Source organism: Aythya ferina, assembly GCF_964211825.1.
Source record: "Aythya ferina genome assembly, chromosome: Z".
In the NCBI taxonomy this organism is placed as follows: Eukaryota; Metazoa; Chordata; class Aves; order Anseriformes; family Anatidae; genus Aythya; species Aythya ferina.
Genome location: NC_140299.1, coordinates 76180146 through 76196035, shown reverse-complemented (window position 1 = coordinate 76196035; position 15890 = coordinate 76180146). Strand labels below are relative to the sequence as shown.

The 15890-nt window shown below is 48.3% G+C and overlaps 1 long non-coding RNA gene across 1 annotated transcript in view; it reads right to left on the bottom strand.

The window, feature by feature from the left end:
* Positions 1 to 3565, bottom strand: part of LOC311426575 — a 33507-nt gene extending 29942 nt beyond the window's left edge. The window contains exons 1-2 of the long non-coding RNA XR_014686872.1: positions 3029 to 3565; positions 1838 to 2992 (exon numbers count right to left, since the gene is read on the bottom strand). This is a non-coding gene — a long non-coding RNA (uncharacterized lncRNA). The remainder of the gene's footprint in view (positions 1 to 1837; positions 2993 to 3028) is intronic.
* Positions 3566 to 15890: the final 12325 nt, after the last annotated feature.

Here is a 15890-nt window from a genome sequence, read left to right as displayed (position 1 = left end):
ATGGCTTGGGTGGAAGGGCTCTCAAGCATCACCTAGATCCGCCCCCCTGCCATGGGCAGGGATGCCACCCACTAGATGGTGTTGCTCAGGGCCTCATCTCAGTAGCTGAGGTCAGCCGCGTCAGAGCCGGAGCAGCCACATGCGCAGGCGCAGCGCCAGACCACGAGTGACGCGTCGCTGCCCACTGTGAGCAGGGAGGGGCCAGCAGCGCGGGAACACCACTCCACCCAACACTCACAAGGCGATTCCAGAGATCACAACGGAATCGCAAAGATTTTGGTAATGTAGTTGGAGCTGCTGGCCAAACTGAGAAAGATTTTTTTAAAGCAACTCCTTAAATATAAGATTGGGATGCAAAGTGGTACGCATCAATTTTTGTATTTGCCAGGATCACCTAAACCATTGTTGGGAAGAGATTTGTTAAAACAATCAGGAGCATGCATAACGTTTTGCCCAAGGAGCTCCAAGTAAAAGAGACGCAGCTTATCTTATCTTCCCTATGAGGAAAGGCTGAGAGACCTAGGTCTGTTCAGCCTGGAGCAAAGAAGACTGAGAGGGGATCTCATCAATGCGTAGAAATAGCTGAGGTGTGGGAGACAGAGGGATTTGGCCAACCTCTTTTCAGTGGTTTGTGGAGACAGGACAAGGAGTAATGGCCACAAGATAGAGCACAGGAAGTTCCGCACCAACATGCCAAAGAACCTCTTCACGGGGAGGGTGACGGAGCACTGGGACAGGCTGCCCAGGGAGGTTGTGGAGTCTCCTTCTCTGGAGATATTCGAGGCCCGTCTGGACGCCTCCCTGGGCAGCCTGCTCTAAGGAACCTGCTTTGGCAGGGGGGTTGGACCTGATGATCTTTCGAGGTCCCTTCCAACCCCTACAGTTCTGTGATTCTGTGATTCAGCTAATCCAATTTTTAAGTTAATACAGGTACCAACAGTACTCTCCTGCCTAGTGAAATCCTTGAGCACATCTACCCCAAATTCAAAACTGACCATGTGTGATTTACCATGTTGGGCTTGAAAGATGCCTTCTTTTGTCAAAAAGTATTTGCTTTTGTGTGAGAAAATCCGTTAAATGGCAGAAAGATTCAGTTGTCTTGGACAGCGTTACCTCAAGGGCTTAAAATAGCCTGACGATGTTTGGTAATCAGCTAGCAAAGGAGCTTGAGGCTTGGAGCTCACTCCCAGGCAAAGGCACAGGATGTAGATGACCTAATAGCCCCAACTATGCAAGAAGAATATATATATTCAGAGGACTATAAACTTGTTGATTTTTTTTTGGATTAAGTGGGTAAAGCGTATCTCAAGAAAAGGCCCAATTCGATCAATATCGAAGTGGATGTCTGAGGCAATCTGCTCAAAGGCCAGCGGAGCAAGTAGTGTCTCGGCTAAAAAACCACCTTTTCTTTTTTTGCACATTGAACCTGGAAAAGCAGAGTGTTGCGAAGCACGGACAAAAAGCACAACAGACACCAGTTGAGTCAGATCATGCTGCTCCATTTTATTGCCCGAATAGCCCAACTTTTATAGTGAATTTTACAGGGGTGGACAGTGTTTCACACAAGATTATTGGTCAAGAGCACTCAGACAAACCGTTAAGAAAATAACACCACCTGCAAGAAAAGAACCCCCCTTTTGATTAGAAGTTAGGAAAACAACCCCCTTTGTGCTTAACGGTCACGTAGACCTAGTCCTTGAGGCCAGCTGCTGATAACAATATTATCTGAGTTCCTTAATTGGGTGATGTGGGAGTCATTGCAGTGGGAGCTTCTCACAGTTACTCTGGCAGCTTGGTTTGCTCAGCTACAGCAGGCCCTGAGGTTTCTAAGGCCTACTCCTGGTTGCTTAAAGCAAGCTTAGATCGAACAATTATGCCAATTCCCAACAATTCCCCCGTTTTCTTTTTGTACAAGCAGTACTTGGTTTTACAGCAGATGTCAAATACATAACATAACGCAACTATATAACTTAATCCTAATAACACTACAATTACTGTAAGCACTTAATGGTAACACAATTTAATAGTAAGTAACACAACTTAATAGTAACACACTTAAACCTAATCACTTGATGGTGATCAACACAACTATACAACTTAACCCTAATAACACTATAATTACTGTAAGCACTTAATGGTAACACAATTTAATAGTAAGTAACACAACTTAATAGTAACACACTTAAACCTAATCACTTGATGGTGATCAAAGGCTGTTCTTGACAGTCCTTGAGGTGTCACAGCCCACGTCATTGTCAGAATGATTATCAGGAACCTCTTCATGGTCGTCTTCAGCGTGTACAGATTCTAAAACTGCTTCAGTCCACTTTGCAGTGATCCACTGGGTACCTGTTCCCGGCACCACTTCAAAATCCCTATAACATTTTGCAAGTAACCCTTTAACCACATTTATCACAATACTACGTGTAATGATGATTGACACCACAATGAACAGAATCCTTAATCCCCCTTTGACTAATCCCAGTAACCATCTATGCATTGTTTCAAACAAATCAGTGAACCATTGATTGAAACGATTGATACCATATTGACTCTTTCTCATGTGCTCTTTCAGGAAAATAATGAATTTGTGAGTTGAAAAGGTCTAAACAGTACATTCCCTTAAATTTCTCCAAGTGGCTACTTCAAACAATGACTCCGTACTAGTGAAACTTGATTTTGCTCAACCGATCACAACTAGCCCTGCTAGTTGCTTACAACTGACTCCCCGTTTTTCTAACAGCGCTGTAATAAATCCATTTCTTCTGATTTTTGCTGGCACCAATTTCCTATGCTTTTAGCCTGCCCTATGGCTATATCCCGGGATCCTGCACTGTGGCAACAATAACCTGAACTATGGCTATATTCCGGAATCCTGCACTATGGCAATGATAACCTGTACTAGGGCCGTATTCCGGAATCCTGCACTATGGCAATAACCTGCACTAAGGCAATAACCTGCACTGTGGCAAACCTGCACTAAGGCAATAACCTGCACTGTGGCAAACACCTGCACTATGGCAATAACCTGCACTATGGCAAACCTGCACTAAGGCAATAACCTGCACTGTGGCAAAAGCGCGCTCTCACTCACACAGTACACAGCACAATCACACATACAGAGCACAATCGCACACCCAGAGGCCTCTGGCACATCTCACTCTCAATCATACCACAACCTCAATCATACCACAAGAATATAATTTAGAATGATAAGCAAACAAACAAGTATTGTCTCTCATTGTGTTCCTCGTGAAATGACTTGCAACACTTTGTTTTAAAACCTTACCCTTACACAAATACTTTCAACACAAAATACCTGGACATTTAAGAATAACACACACAATTATTAACACTCCAGTTAGTATCCCTCCAGCAGCTGAAAACATACTGTTTGTCTGCAGCTTCAGGAGATCTTTGTCTGCTCCTGCGGTGAGCAGCTGAGAGTGGAGTCCCCTCCGAACAAAACGCTCAGGGTGCACCTAGGGGCGTCCACACCACAGCCGATCCCCGCAGCCGAGCAGTTGTTACGTGCGGCCGCAGATGCCACTCCAGGCACTAAAATTGCCAATGCCGCTCTAGCTGCAACCCCCCACAATTCAACATTATCATTGCAATCCGGTGCAAGCAATGCCCATTTATGTCTGGTGATCTCACACAACTGTAACAAGCTAGGAGCAAATACAACTCGTTTATCTAAGTAACATGGACATCTGATAGCATTTGCAGCAATACCTTGCCAGGCCCTATCCCCACAAATCAGAAAAACATCAGGAGGTAAGGCCAAAGCTGTACAATTGTTCCAAACACTGTAGTTGTGACCCCTTGTCTCCATGCTATAAACGCCTAAACCCTGCTTAGCAGCGTCATTGTAATCACAGGTGTTATTTGTATTTCTATACCCGTATGGCCCTTTCCAGGTTCCTGTAGCAGAATTCATCTGATAGCCACGGCTACATTCACATTTGTAGCCACCTTTCAGGTTGATACAGATTTGACTACAGATACCAGGGTTTTGACATTCATCAATATCTCCACAGTTTCTCTTGTCTACAAACTCAAACCCAGCTGGACAGTCACATTCATTTTTGTTGCATTCCTTCAGGGGCTCATCACCCCAGTCCTTGCAGTCTCTTTGCTGGTTACACACTATATTGATATCTACGCGTTCTCCACTTCTGCACTTGAATTTGCCAGGTCCAGAGCACTGAATAACATTGTTACATTTTGCTTCATCAGTGCCGTCCAGACAGTCTCTCACACCACTGCACTGCCTACTCCCATGGACACAGTTCCCATCTTCACATCTGAACTGGTCTGGCCTGCAGGTCTGAGAAGGGCAGTTAATTTCATCACTTCCATCCTTGCAATCAGGATCTCTGTCACAGTCTTTTTCACCATCACATTTCCAGGACACTGGGATACACTGGGTTGACTGAGGACCACAGCTGATTTCATTTACCTGGCATGCTCTCATATGACACAGCTCAGAACTTTCGTCAGACCCATCTTCACAGTCCAGATCCCTATCACACTGCCATCTGTTTGGCACACACTGACCACTGTTGCACACAAAGTCAGATTCAGCACACATCTTCTTCACACAAGCACTCTCATCACTGCCATCTGAGCAGTCTTCACATTTTGTTCTAGCACTGTCGGCAGCAGTGCACAGGCCGGCGAGGGCGAGCAGCAGGCAGAGTGCCCCGCAGCACAGCAGCACCCGCCGCCGCCCTGCACCTGTGTCACTTATACTACTCCTATTACCCGTGCTGTTACTGTCAGTGGCATCCTCCTGGTACCGTTTCTGTCTTTGTCGCCCCTTACTCTCCCCCTTTTCTTTTTGCCACTGACCAATCACCACAAATGGATGAGACACATGATTACTAGTTAGGAAAGAGAGTGTAACGTCTGCTATACGGCTGCAGGCCGTGCCAGCTGCAACCTTAGAAGCTGTTTGTGAACAAGCCTGCCGGTGGTCATTTGGCGGTGTAATCTGCGTCTCTGCACTCCTGCCCTGCAATAGGGCTAAATCGTCATTAATAGTCTGTAGAATGTGGCAACCCCACGGAATGTTATCCAGAAACATAGTTATAACACCGATCTGGGGACGAATAGTCTTTTTTGCATTGCAAGATAAACCTCTTATAAAAGGAATGCTAGAGAGAAGCAGCACAGCCGCTGCTGCCGCTGCCTCCATGGTTCCGTCAGACAGGCTGCAGGGTCCTGATGTCCGTCCCTCTGCTCTGTGCCGACTCGCCACACGGTGAGAGTCGACTGCCGTTGTCCGCTGACGCCTCTGGTCTCCGGTAGCAACTCAATCTCGGATGTCCCGCATCACACCGCGATTACTTCAATATCCCTCGTTTTCCGCGGCTCCGTTTCCCGCGTCTCTCCGCAATTCCTTTTTCCACTTCCCTCCGCGATTCCTTTTCCCACGCTTCCCCGCGGATCTTTTCCCACGCTCCCCACGGTTTCTTTTCCCCGTGTCTTACCGTGAGTCCTTTGTACAGTGTTTGCGGCTCGGTGTCTGGTCAGGTGCAGCGCCAGTCCGATGTCCGCTCCGATGTCCACTCCGATGTCCCGCGCCGCTCCGATGTCTCAGTCTCGGCGCTGTGATGTCGCGGCGCCGGTGGTCCCCTGCGGCACTGGTCCCGACGCCGCTGGTCTCCTGCTCTGCCTGCGTTTGGATGTGCCGGCGCCGCTGGTGTCCCTCTGCGCTGGTGTCCCGCTGCGCTGCGATGTTCGCCCCGGCGCCGCTGCGATGTCCGTGCTCGGCTGCGATGTCTGCTCCGGTGCTGCGATGTCCTGCTCCGGTGCAATGTCTGTCCCGCTGCGATGTCCTGTTCAGGTCCTGTTCAGGTCTCAGCCTGTTCGGGCGCCATTTGTTGCGAAGCACGGACGAAAGCACGACAGACACCAGTTGAGTCAGATCATGCTGCTCCATTTTATTGCCCGAATAGCCCAACTTTTATAGTGAATTTTACAGGGGTGGACAGTGTTTCACACAAGATTATTGGTCAAGAGCACTCAGACAAACCGTTAAGAAAATAACACCACCTGCAAGAAAAGAACCCCCCTTTTGATTAGAAGTTAGGAAAACAACCCCCTTTGTGCTTAACGGTCACGTAGACCTAGTCCTTGAGGCCAGCTGCTGATAACAATATTATCTGAGTTCCTTAATTGGGTGATGTGGGAGTCATTGCAGTGGGAGCTTCTCACAGTTACTCTGGCAGCTTGGTTTGCTCAGCTACAGCAGGCCCTGAGATTTCTGAGGCCTACTCCTGGTTGCTTAAAGCAAGCTTAGATCGAACAATTATGCCAATTCCCAACAGCAGAGTACTTCTAGTGAAGGTCTAAAGTGCTGAGAGGGCATGTGGAGAAAACCCCAAAGGAATCCCCAAAGCAGGAGAATGGGTCTGTGGCCCCACAAATGGTAGAACGGATGGCAAGGAAGGTGTCCCAGAGACAGAAGCCTGCTTGACATTCCTGGCCATTGTTGCAAAGCAGCAAGTCCCTGGTGGCAGATGGTCCTCGTCAGCACTGTGAGAAGCCCTCTGCCGCAGGGCCCGAGGCCCTCCTGCGTGAGCTGCCCTCCACCAGGAGAGGTGGCTCGCAACCACGGGAGCAGTACTGGGAGTTGCAGGGCTTCTCCTTTCCTGTGCAAAAACAAAGGCCATGCAGGGAGCAGTGCGGTCAGTCCAGCTGGCAGCAAGCACCAGCACTCTTTATTTGGCAGGTCACTCTTTGGAAGGCGCTCCTCACACCCCTTGCTGACAGCTCTCACACTGCAAAGGGGACAGCGCCATGAGCAGAGGTGGGAGCTTCTTCTCAAGTGTCCCTGGTACTGGTGCCGAGGCCTGCTCCAGCTTTTGGTATGGGAGCTGATGGCTACGGCCTCTGCAGCTGGAAGCTGCAGGGCCGCTTGCGGTTTCCTGGCGTGGACGGCATGCCCTGGGCCTTCTCACGGTTGTCCAAGAGCCTCGTCTTCTCCCCTTTCCTGCAGGATCCAAAAGAAAGGCCATCAGTTTGGGTGGGGAAGAAGGGACAGAATTGTCCCAAGGCATCACTGAGGCCCCTAGCTGTAGGATGTGTTGTTACAACCCACGCAGACGCACACCATCAGACACAGCCCCCTTGGCCCTTTGCACCCACAGCCTTCCCCTCCGGACCTGTGTCTTGGAAAGGCCTGGGGATGCCGAGAGGCCCCTGGGGGTGGCATCGCACCCAGCTCCTTCCCGTGTCAAGAAGAAGGGGAGGACGACAAGCCGAAAGAACCCCAGAAGACGGTGCAGGGACTCCAGGGCCTCTAGGGCTATTCCCAGGCCTCGGTGGGGCTCGTGCACACTTACTCTGTCTGAGGTCTCCTGGGAAGCTCTGCCTTTTCCTTATGCCCATCTGATGTCTTGTGGCTCACAGGGCTTTTGCCATTGACATGCAACATCCTCTCCTTCAGCTTCTCATCGTATTCTTTTCTCAGGAGGAAGGAAGGATGTTGGTCACCCTCCAGGAGGTGGTAGGCAGGGTTCTGCAAAACCAGAAGTGTCTCCCAAAGACCTGCTGCAAGGAGCTGAGGCTGACCCGCCTAGTACAGTCCTGCAGGAAATGGATCTGAGCAGCAGCGGGCAACCCTCTGCGTGTTACTGTTTTGTTTTGTTTTGTTTTGTTTTGTTTTGTTTTATTTTATTTTATTTTATTTTATTTTATTTTATTTTATTTTATTTTATTTTATTTTATTTTATTTTTACCATATGCTGTGTTTATTCTAGTTTGCCCTGTCCTTTGCAACACCGGTCCCATCTTCTCTGAATTTCCCCTGATGTCACACTTGTGTTTATGCTGTTAGTTTTCAGGAGGACTCATCTGGGACTTCACTTCCTTCTGTGAGGCTGGGTTAAGCTCTGAATTACACACTTGTTGAATACTAATAGCAGTGTGGTAGCAGCAGAGCATTTGTGCAGCTCAGTACTCAACTCTCTTTCTGCAGGGCTGCACTTCAGGCATCAGTCCCCCTGTCTATATCCATGCAGTGGGTTTACATGCAAGGTTTTGGGAGCAGCGGGCCTTAGGAGTGGTTTCTGTGAGAAGGATCTAGAAGCTGCCCCATGTTTGCTATGAGCCCCACTGTTGACCAGAGCCAAGCCAATTTATGATGTTGTTTTGTGCCTGTATAGGTGAGAGCATATTTAAGACAGGAGAGAGAAAAATGCTGCACCACACAGCAGCTGGGAGAGGAGTGAGGAACAGCCTTGCCTGCACCAAGGTCAGTGAAGGAGGGGGATAGGTGCTGCAGGTGCCAGAGCAGAAGTCTCCTGCGGCCTGTGGTGAGGACCATGGTGGAGCAGCATTTCCCCCTACAGCCCATGGAGTACCACTGTGGAGCAGGGTTCCACACTACAGTCCATGGAGGAAACCGGGGTGGAGCAGTTGGACCTGCACCGATGGAGGCTGCAGGCTGTGGAAGACATTCTGGTCCGAGAAGAGATTCCGGGCTGGACCTGTAGCCTGTGTAGAGGAGACCACACAGGAGCAGGTGACCTGACAGGAGCTGCTGCCCGTGGGGAACCCAGGCTGGAGCAGTTTGCTCCTGAGGTTTGGACCCCGTGGTACGGACCCATATCTGGAGCAGTTCTGAAAGAGCTGCTGCCTGTGGGAAGCCCATGCCGGATCAGTTCATGAAGGACTGCATCCCATGGGAGGGACCCCACAGCACAGGGGACGAGAGTGACCGAGAAGGAGCAGCAGAGAAGTGCTATAGACTGACCAGAACCCCCATTCCCCTGTTCCCCTGCACCACTCGGGGGGAGGAGGTGGAAGAGGGCGGATGGGGGGGGGATGGTGCTTTTGGTTTCTTTCCTCTGTTTCTCACTTCTCTAGCTTGTTAGTAATAGGTAATAAACCTTACTACCTCCCTATTCTGAGTCTGTTTTTCCCATCACAATAATTACTGTGTGATCTCCTTGTTCATATCTCAACCCTTGAGTCCTTTTCATCGTATTTTCTCCGTGTTCCTCTTTGAGGAGGGGGAATGAGATAGCGGTTGTGCTGGAGCTCGGCTGCCCACCCAAGTAAAACCACCATAATCCAATGCCCTCTTCTTGTCTTCCAAGCCAGTCCTTTCATTATATAATTTTAAGAGGTTTATCAAGCACGACTTCCTCCTGGTGAATCCGAGAAGGCTGGGGGTGCACAGGGAGGTGGGAGGGGACACGGCCAGGACAGCTGACCCCAACTGGCCACAGGGATGTCCCATAGCATGTGGTGTCATGTGGGACAATAACGCTAGGGGGGTTGGTGGGAGAGGCCACTATTGCTCAGGGACAAGGTGGGCCTCAGTTGGCTTGTGGTGACCAGCTGCATTGTGCATCACCTGCTTCTCTTATTCTTGTTATTGTTTTCTTCTTATTATTATTTTTTAAACATATGAATCAGCAGAATCTTGAAGTTATAATGTACTTATACATCCATCCATCATTGTTATGTACATTACTGAGCTGTTTGGGTTTCAAACAATAAAGTTCCAAACATCCTAATAGCAGAGGTACTCCAGCCCTTTGATCATCCTTGTGGACCTCCTCTGGGCTTGTTCTAATACATCCATGTCCTTCCTGTGCTGGGTAGAGGCCCCAGAGCTGAACGCAGCACTCCTGGTGGGGTCTCATGAGATCAGAGCAGAGGGAAACAATCACCTCCCTCTCCCTGATGGCCACGCTGCTTTTGATGCAACCCAGGATATAGATGGCTTTCTGAGCTACAATCACACATTGCTGACAATGTCGACCTTCATGTCAACCAACACCCCCAGGTCCTGCTCCTCAGAGCTGCTCTCAATCCATTTTTCTCCCAGCCTTTATTTGTGCTGGGGATTGCAGGACTTGCACTTGGACTGGTTGAACTCCATGAGGTTCACAAAAACTCAATTCTCAGGTCTGCCTGGGTCCTTCTGGATGGCATCCCTTCCCTCCAGCCTGTCTACGGTGCCACACAGCTTCGTGTCATCATCAAACTTGCTGATTGTGCACTCAGTCCCACTGTCCATGTCACCGACAAAGATGTTGAACAGTACCAATCCAAATACTGATCCCTGAGGAATACCAGTCATTACTGATCTCCACCTGGATATTAAGCTGTTGACTACAATTCTTTGAGTGCAACCATCTAGCCAATTCCTTACCCACCAAGTGGTCCATCTGTCAAATCAAGGTCCATCTGTCAAATCTCTCAAATTTAGAGACAAAGATATCATGAGGGACATGGTATGGGCCAATTTCCTCAGGACCTGGATCCATCTTATCAGGCCCCATGGACTTGTGCACCCTTCCGGTTCCTTAGCTTGTCTTGAACCTGACCTCCTACAGTGGGAGATTAATTATCTCACCCAGTACTGGATGGCTCTGGATGGTGAAGATGCTAGCTTTGAAGCACAGCAGAGACTCATAGTGATGTTCTGGCCACTGAACGTATCACAGTACTGGCTCAACAGTGGGAAATAAATGAGGGAGCTTTTCCTAATCTTATAGATTTTACAGCCTGGAATCAAAATGAGCTCAGAAAGCCAAAACAGTTTTGGTAAGGCTTATGCAAAAGGCTACGTCTGATTCACATCACCCAAGGGAGCTATTTCTTTGGAATATGGCCTGACTGCAGTCAGCACTGCCTCACTGCTCTCTGCTCCACGTGGAGAGACAATCTCAACCCAAAGTACACAATGTGTATTGTCATCTGTTTCCTCTAAGGCCATATCATGATAGTGATGAACAAATGGAACTAGCTGAAATAAATATCGCCCACATCAGTAAGGCTCTTTTGAAAGGCCTACGTACAGTACCCAAGCAGGTATCTAATTCTAAGTCCTAAACTTACCTAAGGATGCCATGGATGCTCTGGATCCCACAGTTACTGTGCCATACTCTGAAAGAGAAGCTAGGGAGACTTAAAGACAACTTATGTGCTCAATTGAGATATTAGAAAAGCTTCTGTGGTCTGTATTATGCTGGTTTCAGAAAAGATGATCAGCTCATAAAGCTCATTTCTGGGCTTCAGGGACAAAAAAACACCCCTGTGAGGTCCTTTAAGTATAGGTTTAGAAGTTTCTGTTGTTGCAACACACAGTTCATCTGATGTGGATCACTGGCTTTTTTTATTTTTAAATCAAATATATTTCTGTGTCTTCTGCCTGGAGTAGCCATGGTAAGGTGACTGAAGAAAATTACCGTGAACCAGGCATAGTCCCATGCATACAACATTGTAACTTGTATCTCCAAATTTTAGCTGCATTCTTAAAGATACATTTCTCTCCGGGGGGATTCATTCATATCTTAACTGTAGTTAATGTAGGCATGTTTTCTAAGGCAGACGGGGAAGAAGGGAATAAGAGAGGGAAGAAAGGAGGAAGGGAGAGGATGTGAGGGAGGGGATGTTTCTTTATCCCACAAGTGTTTAAAAAGCACGCAGCAGAGAAATGTCTAAAGGCAAACTCAAAAAAGAAAAGGAAAGGAAAGGAAAGGAAAGGAAAGGAAAGGAAAGGAAAGGAAAGGAAAGGAAAGGAAAGGAAAGGAAAGGAAAGGAAAGGAAAGGAAAGGAAAGGAAAGGAAAGGAAAGGAAAGGAAAGGAAAGGAAAGGAAAGGAAAGGAAAGGAAAGGAAAGGAAAGGAAAGGAAAGGAAAGGAAAGGAAAGGAAAGGAAAGGAAAGGAAAGGAAAGGAAAGGAAAGACAAATGCTGCAGTATATTGTCCCACCAAATCCATTTTGTCTTACATAATATTGTGAGTATGAATAACAATTGGGAAGGATAGCTTCAGAGATAAAGTGTGTTTGCAATAAAAACTGCTCATGTTTACCAGAAAACTGTAAATTTCATCTCATTAATGAACTCTGGAAAACCACCATGCAGGGTACCACTTATAGCTACAGAAATCAGTTTAGCAGTGAGAACTTCTGTTTACTCATGGTGCAGCAACATCACAATGTGACAGTAACCACACTAGTTGTAAATCCAGTGGTGGAAAATGAGGAAACAGTGTGGACAAATTCCAGAAGCTTGGGACAAAATATCTTAAAAAAAAAGAAAACATATCAGAGACATACAAGAAGTGCTTACATGAATTAAATGCCTACATGGATTGGAGATATATTTAAACAGTCCAACCTCTGACCTAACACTAACCCTTCCTCCACTAAACCATATCACTAAGCTCTACATTTAAACGCCTTTTAAAGACATCCAGGGATGGTGACTCCACCACTTCCCTGGGCAGCCTGTTCCAATGTCTAACAACTCTTTTGGTAAAGAATTTCTTCCTAATATCCAACCTAAACCTCCCCTGGCGCAACTTTAGCCCATTCCCCCTTGTCCTGTCGCCAGGCACTTGGGAGAATAGACCAACCTCCACCTTGCTACAGTCTCCTTTAAGGTACCTATAGAGAGCAATAAGGTCACCCTTGAGCACTTCTTGTAAGACTTGTTCTCCAGACCTTCAACAGCTTTGTTGCCCTTTTCTGGACTTGCTCGAGCACCTCCATGTCCTTCTTGTAGCGAGGGGCCCAAAATTGAACACAGTACTCGAGGTGTGGCCTCACCAGAGCCGAGTACAGGGGGACAATCACTTCCCTAGCCCTGCTGGCCACGCTGCTTCTGATACAAGCCAGGATGCTGTTGGCCTTCTTGGCCACCTGAGCACACTGCTGGCTCATATTCAGCCGACTGTCAACCATCACTCCCAGGTCCTTCTCTGCCAGGCAGCTTTTCAACCACTCATCTCCCAGCCTGTAGCTCTGCTTGGGGTTGTTGTGCCCCAGGTGCAGGACCCGGCACTTGGCCTTGGTGAACTTCATACAGTTGACCTCAGCCCATCGGTCCAGCCTATCCAGATCCTCCTGCAGAGCCTTCCTACCCTCGAGCAGATCAACACACGCACCTAACTTGGTGTCATCTGCAAACTTACGGAGGGTGCACTCGATCCCCTCATCCAGATCATCGATAAAGATATTAAAGAGAACTGGCCCTAGTGCTGAGCCCTAGGGGACTCCACTAGTGATGGGCCTCCAACTGCATTTAACTCCATCCACCACGACGCTTTGTGCCAGGCTACCCAGCCAGTTTCTTGTTGCAGGAAGAACGGCCGAAGTCATGACATACCCCAATATGATCAGATCATGCTCTCTCTTTATTACCCGAATAGCCTGATTCTTATGCCAATCTAGTAGGGGCGTACAGCATCTAACACAAGATTATTGGTCAAAAGCACTCAGACAAACAACTACAAGAAAACAACCCCCTTGTGATAGCAGTCACGTAGACCTTGTCCTTGAAGAAAGTGCCAGCTGCTTGCAACAATATTTTTAATTCCTCAATTGGGGGATAGAAGAACATTGTTATGGCAACTCCTCATAGGCGTCCTGGTAGCTTGCTTTGCTCAGCTGCAGCAAGTCATGGCCTCCTTGCTCTTTCCAAAATTCCTCAACAGTTTCTAACCCAACAAAGCGTACGCTAGTCCAAGCCAAGAGCAGCCAGTTTCTTAAGGAGAATGCTGTGGGAAATGGTGTCAAAAGCCTTACTGAAGCCTTTCCCTCATCCACCAAGCGCGTCACTTTGTCATAGAAGGTGATCAGGTTCATCAGTCAGGACCTGCCTCTCATAAACCCATGCTGACTGGGCCTGATCGCCTGGTTGCCCTGCAAGCGCTGTGTGATGACACTCAAGATAATCTGCTCCTTGAGCTTCCCTGGCACTGAGGTCAAACTGACAGGCTTATAGTTTCCCAGGATTTACCTTCTTGTAGATGGGCGTCATGTTTTCTAGCCGCCAGTCAACTGGGACCTCCCCTCATAGCCAGGACTGCCAATAAATGATGGAAAGCAGCTTGGCCAGCTCTTCCACCAGTTCTCTCAGTACCCTCGGGTGGATCCCATATGGCCCAATTGACTTGCACACATCCAAGTGCTGTAGCAGGTCACCAAACATTTCCTGGTGGATTATGAGGGCCACATTCTGCTCCCCATCCCCTTCTACCAGCTCAGGGTACTGGGTATCCAGAGAAGAACTGGTTTTGCGCTAAAGACTGAGGCAAAGAAGGCATTAAGCACCTCAGCCTTTTCCTCATCTCTCGTCACAAAGTTTCCTCCCACATTCAGTAAAGGATGGAGATTCTCCTGAGTCCTCCTTTTTCTGTTATTGTATTTATAAAAACATTTTCTGTTATCCTTAACAGCAGTAGCCAGATTGAGCTCCCGATGAGCTTTGGCCTTTCTAATTTTGTCCCTACACATCCTTACAACATCCTTATAATCCTTCTGAGTGGCCCACCCTCTTTTCCAAAGATCATAAACCCTCTAAGCTCTACCCCCAACTCTCTGTTCAGCCAGGCTGGTGGTCTTCTATGCCAGCTTGTCTTTGGGCACATGGGGACAGACCGCTCCTGAGCCATTAAGATTTCCTTCTTGAGGAGTGCCTAGCCTTTCTGGACTCCTCTGCCTTTCAGAGCTGCCTCCTAAGGGACTCTACCAACCAGTGTCCTCAATAGCTCAAAGTCAGCCCTCTGGAAGTCCAAGACAGCAGTGTTAGTGGTCCCCCTCCTGACTTCGCCAAGAATAGAGAACTCTACCATTTCGTGGTCACTCTGCCCAAGACAGCTCCCAAACACCACATGTCCCACCAGTCCTTCTCTCTTTGTGAACAGCAGGTCCAGTGGGGTGTCTCCCTTGGTAGGCTCACTAACCAGCTGTGTCAGGAAGTTATCTTCCACACTCTCCAGAAGCCTCCTAGACTGCTACCTCTGAGCTGTATTGTACTTCCAGGATATGTCTGGGAAGTTGAAGTCCCCCACAAGGAGAAGAGCTGACGATTTCACAATTTTTGCCAGCTGCCTGTAGAATTCCTCATCCGTCTCCTCAACCTGGTTTGGCGGTCTGTAACAGACCCCCACCAGGATGCTTGCCTTCTTGGCCTTCCCACAGGGAAGAAACTGTTGAGGAAATTTTGAAAGAGCAAGGAGGCCATGACTTGCTGCAGCTGAGCAAAGCAAGCTACCAGGACGACTACGAGGAGTTGCCATAACAATGCTCTTCTATCCCCCAGTTGAGGAATTAAAAATATTGTTGCAAGCAGCTGGCACTTTCTTCAAGATGCTAACCCACAGGGACTCAACCTTATCATTCCCAGTCTCAAGTTCCAAAACATCAAAACACTCTCTAATACAGAGAGCTATGCCACCACCCCTTCTGTGCTGCCTGTTCATTCTGAACAGCCTAGAGCCTGTCATTGCAGCACTGCAGTCATGGGAGTGGTCCCACCACGTCTCAGTGATGGCAACAAAGTCATAGCCTGCCTGCTGCATGATTCCAAGACCTCCTGTTTGTTGCCCATGCTGCGTGCATTAGTGTAGATGTACTTCAGCTGGGCCATTGCCTGCTCCCCCAGCTCGGACATTGTTCCCCCTGGCACACCTCCAGCAAACCTTATTTCATCCCCATCTGCTTCCTACCTAGCTTAAAGCCCTCTCAATGATCCCTGCCAGCTCTTGCGCTAGTGTCTGTTTTCCCCTTGCAGGTGGGACCCATCTGCAGCCATCAGGCCGGGTGCCAAGTAAAGCGCCCCATGGTCAAAAAAACACAAAATTTCTGCACCAGCCTCTGAGCCACCTGTTTATCAGGTAGGCTTTCCGGGTCCTTTCTATACCCCTCCCTGCCATCGTAGGGATGGAGGAAAGCATGACCTGTACTCCCATTCCATCTACTAATCGTTCCAGTCCCCTAAAGTCCCATTTGATAGCCTTCAGGCTTCTCTCCTCAATATCATCTCTGCCAGCCTGGACTATCAAAAGAGGATAATAGTCAGAGGGGTGAACCAGGTTGGGAAGCTTTCTGGCAATGTCCCTGACCCAGGCCACAGGG